The sequence below is a fragment of the Lampris incognitus genome, chromosome 2 (assembly GCF_029633865.1).
Source record: "Lampris incognitus isolate fLamInc1 chromosome 2, fLamInc1.hap2, whole genome shotgun sequence".
Classification (NCBI taxonomy): domain Eukaryota; kingdom Metazoa; phylum Chordata; class Actinopteri; order Lampriformes; family Lampridae; genus Lampris; species Lampris incognitus.
The window spans coordinates 54,070,407-54,084,387 of NC_079212.1; the positions used below are offsets into that span (position 1 = coordinate 54,070,407).

A 13,981-nucleotide genomic window follows, 5' to 3' on the forward strand; every position below is an offset into this window, starting at 1 on the left:
CTGCTGGTTTTGGTTAAGATGGATGTGTGAATAGTCACTGCTGGTGTTGGTTAAGATGGATGTGTGAATAGTCACTGCAGGTGTTGGTTAAGATAGATGTGTGAATAGTCACTGCAGGTGTTGGTTAAGATGGATGTGTGAATAGCCACTGCAGGTGTTGGTTAAGATGGATGTGTGAATGGTCACTGCAGGTGTTGGTTCAGATGGATGTGTGAATGGTCACTGCAGGTGTTGTTTCAGATGGATGTGTGTGAAGTGACTGCAGGTGTTGGTTCAGATAGATGTGTGAATAGTCACTGCAGGTGTTGGTTGATGAATGTGTGAATAGTCACTGCAGGTGTTGGTCAAGATGGATCTGTGAATAGTCACTGCTGAGGTTGGTTAAGATGGATGTGTGAATAGTCACTGCAGGTGTTGGTTAAGATGGATGTGTGAATAGTCACTGCAGGTGTTGGTGAAGATGGATGTGTGAATAGTCACTGCAGGTGTTGGTTAAGATGGATGTGTGAATGGTCACTGCAGGTGTTGGTTAAGATGGATGTGTGAATAGTCACTGCAGGTCTTGGTTAAGATGGATGTGTGAATGGTCACTGCAGGTGTTGGTTAAGATAGACGTGTGAATAGTCACTGCAGGTGTTGGTTAAGATGGATGTGTGAATAGTGACTGCAGGTGTTGGTTAAGATGGATGTGTGAATAGTCACTGCAGGTGTTGGTTAAGATCGATGTGTGAATAGTCACTGCAGGTCTTGGTTAAGATGGATGTGTGAATGGTCACTGCAGGTGTTGGTTCAGATGGATGTGTGAATAGTGACTGCAGGTGTTGGTTACGATGGATGTGTAAATAGTCACTGCAGGTGTTGGTTAAGATGGACGTGTGAATGGTCACTGCAGGTGTTGGTTAAGATGGATGTGTGAATGGTCACTGCAGGTGTTGGTTAAGATGGATGTGTGAATGGTCACTGCAGGTGTTGGTTAAGATGGATGTGTGAATAGTCACTGCAGGTGTTGGTTAAGGTGGATGTGTGTGAAGTGACTGCAGGAGTTGGTTAAGATGGATGTTGTGAATAGTCTCTGCAGGTTTTGGTTCAGGTGGATGTGTGAATGGTCCCTGCAGGTGTTGGTTAAGATGGATGTGTGACTAGTGACTGCAGGTGTTGTTTCAGATAGATGTGTGAATAGTGACTGCAGGTTTTGGTTAAGATAGATGTGTGAATAGTCACTGCAGGTGTTGGTTAAGATGGATGTGTGAATAGTGACCGAAGGTGTTGTTTAAAATGGTTGTGTGAATAGTCACTGCAGGTGTTGGTTAAGATGATGTGTGAATAGTCACTGCAGGTGTTGGTTAAGAGAGATGTGTGAATAGTCACTGCAGGTGTTGGTTGATGGATGTGTGAATAGTCACTGCAGGTGTTGTTTCAGATAGATGTGTGAATAGTCACTGCAGGTTTTGGTTAAGATAGACGTGTGAATAGTCACTGCAGGTGTTGGTTAAGATGGATGTGTGAATAGTGACCGAAGGTGTTGGTTAAAATGGATGTGTGAATAGTCACCGCAGGTGTTGGTTAAGATGGATGTGTGAATGGTCACTGCAGGTGTTGGTTCAGATGGATGTGTAAATAGTCACTGCAGGTGTTGGTTAAGATGTGTGAATAGTCACTGCAGGTGATAGTTAAGATGGATGTGTGAATAGTCACTGCAGGTGTTGGTTAAGATGGATGTGTGAATAGTCACTGCAGGTGTTGGTTCAGATAGATGTGTGAATAGTGACTGCAGGTGTTGTTTCAGATGGATGTGTGAATAGTGACTGCAGGTGTTGGTTAAGATGGATGTGTGAATAGTCACTGCAGGTCTTGGTTAAGATGGATGTGTGAATGGTCACTGCAGGTGTTGGTTCAGATGGATGTGTGAATAGTGACTGCAGGTGTTGGTTAAGATGGATGTGTGAATAGTCACTGCAGGTGTTGGTTAAGATCGATGTGTGAATAGTCACTGCAGGTGTTGGTTAAGATCGATGTGTGAATAGTCACTGCAGGTCTTGGTTAAGATGGATGTGTGAATGGTCACTGCAGGTGTTGGTTAAGATAGACGTGTGAATAGTCACTGCAGGTGTTGGTTAAGATGGATGTGTGAATAGTGACTGCAGGTGTTGGTTAAGATGGATGTGTGAATAGTCACTGCAGGTGTTGGTTAAGATCGATGTGTGAATAGTCACTGCAGGTCTTGGTTAAGATGGATGTGTGAATGGTCACTGCAGGTGTTGGTTCAGATGGATGTGTGAATAGTGACTGCAGGTGTTGGTTACGATGGATGTGTAAACAGTCACTGCAGGTGTTGGTTAAGATGGATGTGTGAATGGTCACTGCAGGTGTTGGTTAAGATAGATGTGTGAATGGTCACTGCAGATGTTGGTTCAGATGGACGTGTGAATGGTCACTGCAGGTGTTGGTTAAGATGGATGTGTGAATGGTCACTGCAGGTGTTGGTTAAGATGGATGTGTGAATGGTCACTGCAGGTGTTGGTTAAGATGGATGTGTGAATAGTCACTGCAGGTGTTGGTTAAGGTGGATGTGTGTGAAGTGACTGCAGGAGTTGGTTAAGATGGATGTTGTGAATAGTCACTGCAGGTTTTGGTTCAGATGGATGTGTGAATGGTCCTTGCAGGTGTTGGTTAAGAGGGATGTGTGAATAGTGACTGCAGGTGTTGTTTCAGATAGATGTGTGAATAGTCACTGCAGGTGTTGGTTAAGATGGATGTGTGAATAGTGACCGAAGGTGTTGATTAAAATGGTTGTGTGAATAGTCACTGCAGGTGTTGGTTAAGATGATGTGTGAATAGTCACTGCAGGTGTTGGTTGAGAGAGATGTGTGAATAGTCACTGCAGGTGTTGGTTGATGGATGTGTGAATAGTCACTGCAGGTGTTGGTTAAGAGGGATGTGTGAATAGTCATTGCAGGTGTTGGTTAAGAGGGATGTGTGAATAGTCACTGCAGGTGTTGTTTAAGATGGATGTGTGAATGGTCACTGCAGGTGTTGGTTAAGATAGATGTGTGAATAGTCACTGCAGGTGTTGTTTCAGATAGATGTGTGAATAGTCACTGCAGGTTTTGGTTAAGATAGACGTGTGAATAGTCACTGCAGGTGTTGGTTAAGATGGATGTGTGAATAGTGACCGAAGGTGTTGGTTAAAATGGATGTGTGAATAGTCACTGCAGGTGTTGGTTAAGATGGATGTGTGAATAGTCACTGCAGGTGTTGGTTAAGATCGATGTGTGAATAGTCACTGCAGGTCTTGGTTAAGATGGATGTGTGAATGGTCACTGCAGGTGTTGGTTCAGATGGATGTGTGAATAGTGACTGCAGGTGTTGGTTACGATGGATGTGTAAATAGTCACTGCAGGTGTTGGTTAAGATGGATGTGTGAATGGTCACTGCAGGTGTTGGTTAAGATAGATGTGTGAATGATCACTGCAGATGTTGGTTCAGATGGACGTGTGAATGGTCACTGCAGGTGTTGGTTAAGATGGATGTGTGAATGGTCACTGCAGGTGTTGGTTAAGATGGATGTGTGAATAGTCACTGCAGGTGTTGGTTAAGGTGGATGTGTGTGAAGTGACTGCAGGAGTTGGTTAAGATGGATGTTGTGAGTAGTCACTGCAGGTTTTGGTTCAGATGGATGTGTGAATGGTCCCTGCAGGTGTTGGTTAAGATGGATGTGTGAATAGTGACTGCAGGTGTTGTTTCAGATAGATGTGTGAATAGTGACTGCAGGTTTTGGTTAAGATAGATGTGTGAATAGTCACTGCAGGTGTTGGTTAAGATGGATGTGTGAATAGTGACCGAAGGTGTTGTTTAAAATGGTTGTGTGAATAGTCACTGCAGGTGTTGGTTAAGATGATGTGTGAATAGTCACTGCAGGTGTTGGTTAAGAGAGATGTGTGAATAGTCACTGCAGGTGTTGGTTAAGAGGGATGTGTGAATAGTCATTGCAGGTGTTGGTTAAGATGGATGTGTGAATAGTCACTGCAGGTGTTGTTTAAGATGGATGTGTGAATGGTCACTGCAGGTGTTGGTTAAGATAGACGTGTGAATAGTCACTGCAGGTGTTGGTTAAGATGGATGTGTGAATAGTGACCGAAGGTGTTGGTTAAAATGGATGTGTGAATAGTCACCGCAGGTGTTGGTTAAGATGGATGTGTGAATGGTCACTGCAGGTGTTGGTTCAGATGGATGTGTAAATAGTCACTGCAGGTGTTGGTTAAGATGTGTGAATAGTCACTGCAGGTGATAGTTAAGATGGATGTGTGAATAGTCACTGCAGGTGTTGGTTAAGATGGATGTGTGAATAGTCACTGCAGGTGTTGGTTCAGATAGATGTGTGAATAGTGACTGCAGGTGTTGTTTCAGATGGATGTGTGAATAGTGACTGCAGGTGTTGGTTAAGATGGATGTGTGAATAGTCACTGCAGGTCTTGGTTAAGATGGATGTGTGAATGGTCACTGCAGGTGTTGGTTCAGATGGATGTTTGAATAGTGACTGCAGATGTTGGTTAAGATGGATGTGTGAATAGTCACTGCAGGTGTTGGTTAAGATCGATGTGTGAATAGTCACTGCAGGTGTTGGTTAAGATCGATGTGTGAATAGTCACTGCAGGTCTTGGTTAAGATGGATGTGTGAATGGTCACTGCAGGTGTTGGTTAAGATAGACGTGTGAATAGTCACTGCAGGTGTTGGTTAAGATGGATGTGTGAATAGTGACTGCAGGTGTTGGTTAAGATGGATGTGTGAATAGTCACTGCAGGTGTTGGTTAAGATCGATGTGTGAATAGTCACTGCAGGTCTTGGTTAAGATGGATGTGTGAATGGTCACTGCAGGTGTTGGTTCAGATGGATGTGTGAATAGTGACTGCAGGTGTACGTTACGATGGATGTGTGAATGGTCACTGCAGGTGTTGGTTAAGATAGATGTGTGAATGGTCACTGCAGATGTTGGTTCAGATGGACGTGTGAATGGTCACTGCAGGTGTTGGTTAAGATGGATGTGTGAATGGTCACTGCAGGTGTTGGTTAAGATGGATGTGTGAATGGTCACTGCAGGTGTTGGTTAAGATGGATGTGTGAATAGTCACTGCAGGTGTTGGTTAAGGTGGATGTGTGTGAAGTGACTGCAGGAGTTGGTTAAGATGGATGTTGTGAATAGTCACTGCAGGTTTTGGTTCAGATGGATGTGTGAATGGTCACTGCAGGTGTTGGTTAAGATCGATGTGTGAATAGTCACTGCAGGTCTTGGTTAAGATGGATGTGTGAATGGTCACTGCAGGTGTTGGTTCAGATGGATGTGTGAATAGTGACTGCAGGTGTTGGTTAAGATGGATGTGTGAATGGTCACTGCAGGTGTTGGTTAAGATAGATGTGTGAATGGTCACTGCAGATGTTGGTTCAGATGGACGTGTGAATGGTCACTGCAGGTGTTGGTTAAGATGGATGTGTGAATGGTCACTGCAGGTGTTGGTTAAGATGGATGTGTGAATGGTCACTGCAGGTGTTGGTTAAGATGGATGTGTGAATAGTCACTGCAGGTGTTGGTTAAGGTGGATGTGTGTGAAGTGACTGCAGGAGTTGGTTAAGATGGATGTTGTGAATAGTCACTGCAGGTTTTGGTTCAGATGGATGTGTGAATGGTCCTTGCAGGTGTTGGTTAAGAGGGATGTGTGAATACTGACTGCAGGTGTTGTTTCAGATAGATGTGTGAATAGTCACTGCAGGTGTTGGTTAAGATGGATGTGTGAATAGTGACCGAAGGTGTTGATTAAAATGGTTGTGTGAATAGTCACTGCAGGTGTTGGTTAAGATGATGTGTGAATAGTCACTGCAGGTGTTGGTTAAGAGAGATGAGTGAATAGTCACTGCAGGTGTTGGTTGATGGATGTGTGAATAGTCACTGCAGGTGTTGGTTAAGAGGGATGTGTGAATAGTCATTGCAGGTGTTGGTTAAGAGGGATGTGTGAATAGTCACTGCAGGTGTTGTTTAAGATGGATGTGTGAATGGTCACTGCAGGTGTTGGTTAAGATAGATGTGTGAATAGTCACTGCAGGTGTTGTTTCAGATAGATGTGTGAATAGTCACTGCAGGTTTTGGTTAAGATAGACGTGTGAATAGTCACTGCAGGTGTTGGTTAAGATGGATGTGTGAATAGTGACCGAAGGTGTTGGTTAAAATTGATGTGTGAATAGTCACTGCAGGTGTTGGTTAAGATGGATGTGTGAATAGTCACTGCAGGTGTTGGTTAAGATCGATGTGTGAATAGTCACTGCAGATCTTGGTTAAGATGGATGTGTGAATGGTCACTGCATGTGTTGGTTCAGATGGATGTGTGAATAGTGACTGCAGGTGTTGGTTACGATGGATGTGTAAATAGTCACTGCAGGTGTTGGTTAAGATGGATGTGTGAATGGTCACTGCAGGTGTTGGTTAAGATAGATGTGTGAATGATCACTGCAGATGTTGGTTCAGATGGACGTGTGAATGGTCACTGTAGGTGTTGGTTAAGATGGATGTGTGAATGGTCACTGCAGGTGTTGGTTAAGATGGATGTGTGAATGGTCACTGCAGGTGTTGGTTAAGATGGATGTGTGAATAGTCACTGCAGGTGTTGGTTAAGGTGGATGTGTGTGAAGTGACTGCAGCAGTTGGTTAAGATGGATGTTGTGAATAGTCACTGCAGGTTTTGGTTCAGATGGATGTGTGAATGGTCCCTGCAGGTGTTGGTTAAGATGGATGTGTGAATAGTGACTGCAGGTGTTGTTTCAGATAGATGTGTGAATAGTGACTGCAGGTTTTGGTTAAGATAGATGTGTGAATAGTCACTGCAGGTGTTGGTTAAGAGAGATGTGTGAATAGTCACTGCAGGTGTTGGTTAAGAGGGATGTGTGAATAGTCATTGCAGGTGTTGGTTAAGATGGATGTGTGAATAGTCACTGCAGGTGTTGTTTAAGATGGATGTGTGAATGGTCACTGCAGGTGTTGGTTAAGATAGATGTGTGAATAGTCACTGCAGGTGTTGTTTCAGATAGATGTGTGAATAGTCACTGCAGGCGTTGGTTCAGATAGATGTGTGAATAGTCACTGCAGGTTTTTGTTAAGATGGATGTGTGAATAGTGACTGCAGGTTTTGGTTAAGATAGACGTGTGAATAGTCACTGCAGGTGTTGGTTAAGATGGATGTGTGAATAGTGACCGAAGGTGTTGGTTAAAATGGATGTGTGAATAGTCACCGCAGGTGTTGGTTAAGATGGATGTGTGAATAGTCACTGCAGGTGTTGGTTAAGGTGGATGTGTGTGAAGTGACTGCAGGAGTTGGTTAAGATGGATGTTGTGAATAGTCTCTGCAGGTTTTGGTTCAGATGGATGTGTGAATGGTCCCTGCAGGTGTTGGTTAAGATGGATGTGTGACTAGTGACTGCAGGTGTTGTTTCAGATAGATGTGTGAATAGTGACTGCAGGTTTTGGTTAAGATAGATGTGTGAATAGTCACTGCAGGTGTTGGTTAAGATGGATGTGTGAATAGTGACCGAAGGTGTTGTTTAAAATGGTTGTGTGAATAGTCACTGCAGGTGTTGGTTAAGATGATGTGTGAATAGTCACTGCAGGTGTTGGTTAAGAGAGATGTGTGAATAGTCACTGCAGGTGTTGGTTGATGGATGTGTGAATAGTCACTGCAGGTGTTGTTTCAGATAGATGTGTGAATAGTCACTGCAGGTTTTGGTTAAGATAGACGTGTGAATAGTCACTGCAGGTGTTGGTTAAGATGGATGTGTGAATAGTGACCGAAGGTGTTGGTTAAAATGGATGTGTGAATAGTCACCGCAGGTGTTGGTTAAGATGGATGTGTGAATGGTCACTGCAGGTGTTGGTTCAGATGGATGTGTAAATAGTCACTGCAGGTGTTGGTTAAGATGTGTGAATAGTCACTGCAGGTGATAGTTAAGATGGATGTGTGAATAGTCACTGCAGGTGTTGGTTAAGATGGATGTGTGAATAGTCACTGCAGGTGTTGGTTCAGATAGATGTGTGAATAGTGACTGCAGGTGTTGTTTCAGATGGATGTGTGAATAGTGACTGCAGGTGTTGGTTAAGATGGATGTGTGAATAGTCACTGCAGGTCTTGGTTAAGATGGATGTGTGAATGGTCACTGCAGGTGTTGGTTCAGATGGATGTGTGAATAGTGACTGCAGGTGTTGGTTAAGATGGATGTGTGAATAGTCACTGCAGGTGTTGGTTAAGATCGATGTGTGAATAGTCACTGCAGGTGTTGGTTAAGATCGATGTGTGAATAGTCACTGCAGGTCTTGGTTAAGATGGATGTGTGAATGGTCACTGCAGGTGTTGGTTAAGATAGACGTGTGAATAGTCACTGCAGGTGTTGGTTAAGATGGATGTGTGAATAGTGACTGCAGGTGTTGGTTAAGATGGATGTGTGAATAGTCACTGCAGGTGTTGGTTAAGATGGATGTGTGAATGGTCACTGCAGGTGTTGGTTAAGATGGATGTGTGAATGGTCACTGCAGGTGTTGGTTAAGATGGATGTGTGAATAGTCACTGCAGGTGTTGGTTAAGGTGGATGTGTGTGAAGTGTCTGCAGGAGTTGGTTAAGATGGATGTTGTGAATAGTCACTGCAGGTTTTGGTTCAGATGGATGTGTGAATGGTCCTTGCAGGTGTTGGTTAAGAGGGATGTGTGAATAGTGACTGCAGGTGTTGTTTCAGATAGATGTGTGAATAGTCACTGCAGGTGTTGGTTAAGATGGATGTGTGAATAGTGACTGAAGGTGTTGATTAAAATGGTTGTGTGAATAGTCACTGCAGGTGTTGGTTAAGATGATGTGTGAATAGTCACTGCAGGTGTTGGTTAAGAGAGATGTGTGAATAGTCACTGCAGGTGTTGGTTGATGGATGTGTGAATAGTCACTGCAGGTGTTGGTTAAGAGGGATGTGTGAATAGTCATTGCAGGTGTTGGTTAAGAGGGATGTGTGAATAGTCACTGCAGGTGTTGTTTAAGATGGATGTGTGAATGGTCACTGCAGGTGTTGGTTAAGATAGATGTGTGAATAGTCACTGCAGGTGTTGTTTCAGATAGATGTGTGAATAGTCACTGCAGGTTTTGGTTAAGATAGACGTGTGAATAGTCACTGCAGGTGTTGGTTAAGATGGATGTGTGAATAGTGACCGAAGGTGTTGGTTAAAATGGATGTGTGAATAGTCACTGCAGGTGTTGGTTAAGATGGATGTGTGAATAGTCACTGCAGGTGTTGGTTAAGATCGATGTGTGAATAGTCACTGCAGGTCTTGGTTAAGATGGATGTGTGAATGGTCACTGCAGGTGTTGGTTCAGATGGATGTGTGAATAGTGACTGCAGGTGTTGGTTACGATGGATGTGTAAATAGTCACTGCAGGTGTTGGTTAAGATGGATGTGTGAATGGTCACTGCAGGTGTTGGTTAAGATAGATGTGTGAATGATCACTGCAGATGTTGGTTCAGATGGACGTGTGAATGGTCACTGCAGGTGTTGGTTAAGATGGATGTGTGAATGGTCACTGCAGGTGTTGGTTAAGATGGATGTGTGAATGGTCACTGCAGGTGTTGGTTAAGATGGATGTGTGAATAGTGACTGCAGGTGTTGGTTAAGGTGGATGTGTGTGAAGTGACTGCAGGAGTTGGTTAAGATGGATGTTGTGAATAGTCACTGCAGGTTTTGGTTCAGATGGATGTGTGAATGGTCCCTGCAGGTGTTGGTTAAGATGGATGTGTGAATAGTGACTGCAGGTGTTGTTTCAGATAGATGTGTGAATAGTGACTGCAGGTTTTGGTTAAGATAGATGTGTGAATAGTCACTGCAGGTGTTGGTTAAGAGAGATGTGTGAATAGTCACTGCAGGTGTTGGTTAAGAGGGATGTGTGAATAGTCATTGCAGGTGTTGGTTAAGATGGATGTGTGAATAGTCACTGCAGGTGTTGTTTAAGATGGATGTGTGAATGGTCACTGCAGGTGTTGGTTAAGATAGATGTGTGAATAGTCACTGCAGGTGTTGTTTCAGATAGATGTGTGAATAGTCACTGCAGGCGTTGGTTCAGATAGATGTGTGAATAGTCACTGCAGGTTTTGGTTAAGATGGATGTGTGAATAGTGACTGCAGGTTTTGGTTAAGATAGACGTGTGAATAGTCACTGCAGGTGTTGGTTAAGATGGATGTGTGAATAGTGACCGAAGGTGTTGGTTAAAATGGATGTGTGAATAGTCACCGCAGGTGTTGGTTAAGATGGATGTGTGAATGGTCACTGCAGGTGTTGGTTAAGGTGGATGTGTGTGAAGTGACTGCAGGAGTTGGTTAAGATGGATGTTGTGAATAGTCTCTGCAGGTTTTGGTTCAGATGGATGTGTGAATGGTCCCTGCAGGTGTTGGTTAAGATGGATGTGTGACTAGTGACTGCAGGTGTTGTTTCAGATAGATGTGTGAATAGTGACTGCAGGTTTTGGTTAAGATAGTTGTGTGAATAGTCACTGCAGGTGTTGGTTAAGATGGATGTGTGAATAGTGACCGAAGGTGTTGTTTAAAATGGTTGTGTGAATAGTCACTGCAGGTGTTGGTTAAGATTATGTGTGAATAGTCACTGCAGGTGTTGGTTAAGAGAGATGTGTGAATAGTCACTGCAGGTGTTGGTTGATGGATGTGTGAATAGTCACTGCAGGTGTTGTTTCAGATAGATGTGTGAATAGTCACTGCAGGTTTTGGTTAAGATAGACGTGTGAATAGTCACTGCAGGTGTTGGTTAAGATGGATGTGTGAATAGTGACCGAAGGTGTTGGTTAAAATGGATGTGTGAATAGTCACCGCAGGTGTTGGTTAAGATGGATGTGTGAATGGTCACTGCAGGTGTTGGTTCAGATGGATGTGTAAATAGTCACTGCAGGTGTTGGTTAAGATGTGTGAATAGTCACTGCAGGGGATAGTTAAGATGGATGTGTGAATAGTCACTGCAGGTGTTGGTTAAGATGGATGTGTGAATAGTCACTGCAGGTGTTGGTTCAGATAGATGTGTGAATAGTGACTGCAGGTGTTTCAGATGGATGTGTGAATAGTGACTGCAGGTGTTGGTTAAGATGGATGTGTGAATAGTCACTGCAGGTCTTGGTTAAGATTGATGTGTGAATGGTCACTGCAGGTGTTGGTTCAGATGGATGTGTGAATAGTGACTGCAGGTGTTGGTTAAGATGGATGTGTGAATAGTCACTGCAGGTGTTGGTTAAGATCGATGTGTGAATAGTCACTGCAGGTGTTGGTTAAGATCGATGTGTGAATAGTCACTGCAGGTCTTGGTTAAGATGGATGTGTGAATGGTCACTGCAGGTGTTGGTTAAGATAGACGTGTGAATAGTCACTGCAGGTGTTGGTTAAGATGGATGTGTGAATATTGACTGCAGGTGTTGGTTAAGATGGATGTGTGAATAGTCACTGCAGGTGTTGGTTAAGATCGATGTGTGAATAGTCACTGCAGGTCTTGGTTAAGATGGATGTGTGAATGGTCACTGCAGGTGTTGGTTCAGATGGATGTGTGAATAGTGACTGCAGGTGTTGGTTACGATGGATGTGTAAATAGTCACTGCAGGTGTTGGTTAAGATGGATGTGTGAATGGTCACTGCAGGTGTTGGTTAAGATAGATGTGTGAATGGTCACTGCAGATGTTGGTTCAGATGGACGTGTGAATGGTCACTGCAGGTGTTGGTTAAGATGGATGTGTGAATGGTCACTGCAGGTGTTGGTTAAGATGGATGTGTGAATGGTCACTGCAGGTGTTGGTTAAGATGGATGTGTGAATAGTCACTGCAGGTGTTGGTTAAGGTGGATGTGTGTGAAGTGACTGCAGGAGTTGGTTAAGATGGATGTTGTGAATAGTCACTGCAGGTTTTGGTTCAGATGGAAGTGTGAATGGTCCTTGCAGGTGTTGGTTAAGAGGGATGTGTGAATAGTGACTGCAGGTGTTGTTTCAGATAGATGTGTGAATAGTCACTGCAGGTGTTGGTTAAGATGGATGTGTGAATAGTGACCGAAGGTGTTGATTAAAATGGTTGTGTGAATAGTCACTGCAGGAGTTGGTTAAGATGATGTGTGAATAGTCACTGCAGGTGTTGGTTAAGAGAGATGTGTGAATAGTCACTGCAGGTGTTGGTTGATGGATGTGTGAATAGTCACTGCAGGTGTTGGTTAAGAGGGATGTGTGAATAGTCATTGCAGGTGTTGGTTAAGAGGGATGTGTGAATAGTCACTGCAGGTGTTGGTTAAGAGAGATGTGTGAATAGTCACTGCAGGTGTTGGTTGATGGATGTGTGAATAGTCACTGCAGGTGTTGGTTAAGAGGGATGTGTGAATAGTCATTGCAGGTGTTGGTTAAGAGGGATGTGTGAATAGTCACTGCAGGTGTTGGTTAAGATCGATGTGTGAATAGTCACTGCAGGTGTTGGTTAAGATCGATGTGTGAATAGTCACTGCAGGTCTTGGTTAAGATGGATGTGTGAATGGTCACTGCAGGTGTTGGTTAAGATAGACGTGTGAATAGTCACTGCAGGTGTTGGTTAAGATGGATGTGTGAATGGTCACTGCAGGTGTTGGTTAAGATAGACGTGTGAATAGTCACTGCAGGTGTTGGTTGATGGATGTGTGAATAGTCACTGCAGGTGTTGGTTAAGAGGGATGTGTGAATAGTCATTGCAGGTGTTGGTTAAGAGGGATGTGTGAATAGTCACTGCAGGTGTTGTTTAAGATGGATGTGTGAATGGTCACTGCAGGTGTTGGTTAAGATAGATGTGTGAATAGTCACTGCAGGTGTTGTTTCAGATAGATGTGTGAATAGTCACTGCAGGTTTTGGTTAAGATAGACGTGTGAATAGTCACTGCAGGTGTTGGTTAAGATGGATGTGTGAATAGTGACCGAAGGTGTTGGTTAAAATGGATGTGTGAATAGTCACCGCAGGTGTTGGTTAAGATGGATGTGTGAATAGTCACTGCAGGTGTTGGTTAAGATGGATGTGTTAATAGTCACTGCAGGTCTTGGTTAAGATGGATGTGTGAATGGTCACTGCAGGTGTTGGTTCAGATGGATGTGTGAATAGTGACTGCAGGTGTTGGTTACGATGGATGTGTAAATAGTCACTGCAGGTGTTGTTTCAGATAGATGTGTGAATAGTGACTGCAGGTTTTGGTTAAGATAGATGTGTGAATAGTCACTGCAGGTGTTGGTTAAGATGGATGTGTGAATAGTGACCGAAGGTGTTGTTTAAAATGGTTGTGTGAATAGTCACTGCAGGTGTTGGTTAAGATGATGTGTGAATAGTTACTGCAGGTGTTGGTTAAGAGAGATGTGTGAATAGTCACTGCAGGTGTTGGTTGATGGATGTGTGAATAGTCACTGCAGGTGTTGTTTCAGATAGATGTGTGAATAGTCACTGCAGGTTTTGGTTAAGATAGACGTGTGAATAGTCACTGCAGGTGTTGGTTAAGATGGATGTGTGAATAGTGACCGAAGGTGTTGGTTAAAATGGATGTGTGAATAGTCACCGCAGGTGTTGGTTAAGATGGATGTGTGAATGGTCACTGCAGGTGTTGGTTCAGATGGATGTGTAAATAGTCACTGCAGGTGTTGGTTAAGATGTGTGAATAGTCACTGCAGGTGATAGTTAAGATGGATGTGTGAATAGTCACTGCAGGTGTTGGTTAAGATGGATTTGTGAATAGTCACTGCAGGTGTTGGTTCAGATAGATGTGTGAATAGTGACTGCAGGTGTTGTTTCAGATGGATGTGTGAATAGTGACTGCAGGTGTTGGTTAAGATGGATGTGTGAATAGTCACTGCAGGTCTTAGTTAAGATGGATGTGTGAATGGTCACTGCAGGTGTTGGTTCAGATGGATGTGTGAATAGTGAC

General features: G+C 43.6%; 1 protein-coding gene across 2 annotated transcripts in view; it reads left to right on the top strand.

Moving 5' to 3' along the window:
• The window catches only part of ptpn11b (protein tyrosine phosphatase non-receptor type 11b), a 223,313-nt gene that overhangs the window by 107,045 nt on the left and 102,287 nt on the right, over positions 1 to 13,981 (top strand). The window lies entirely within an intron of this gene.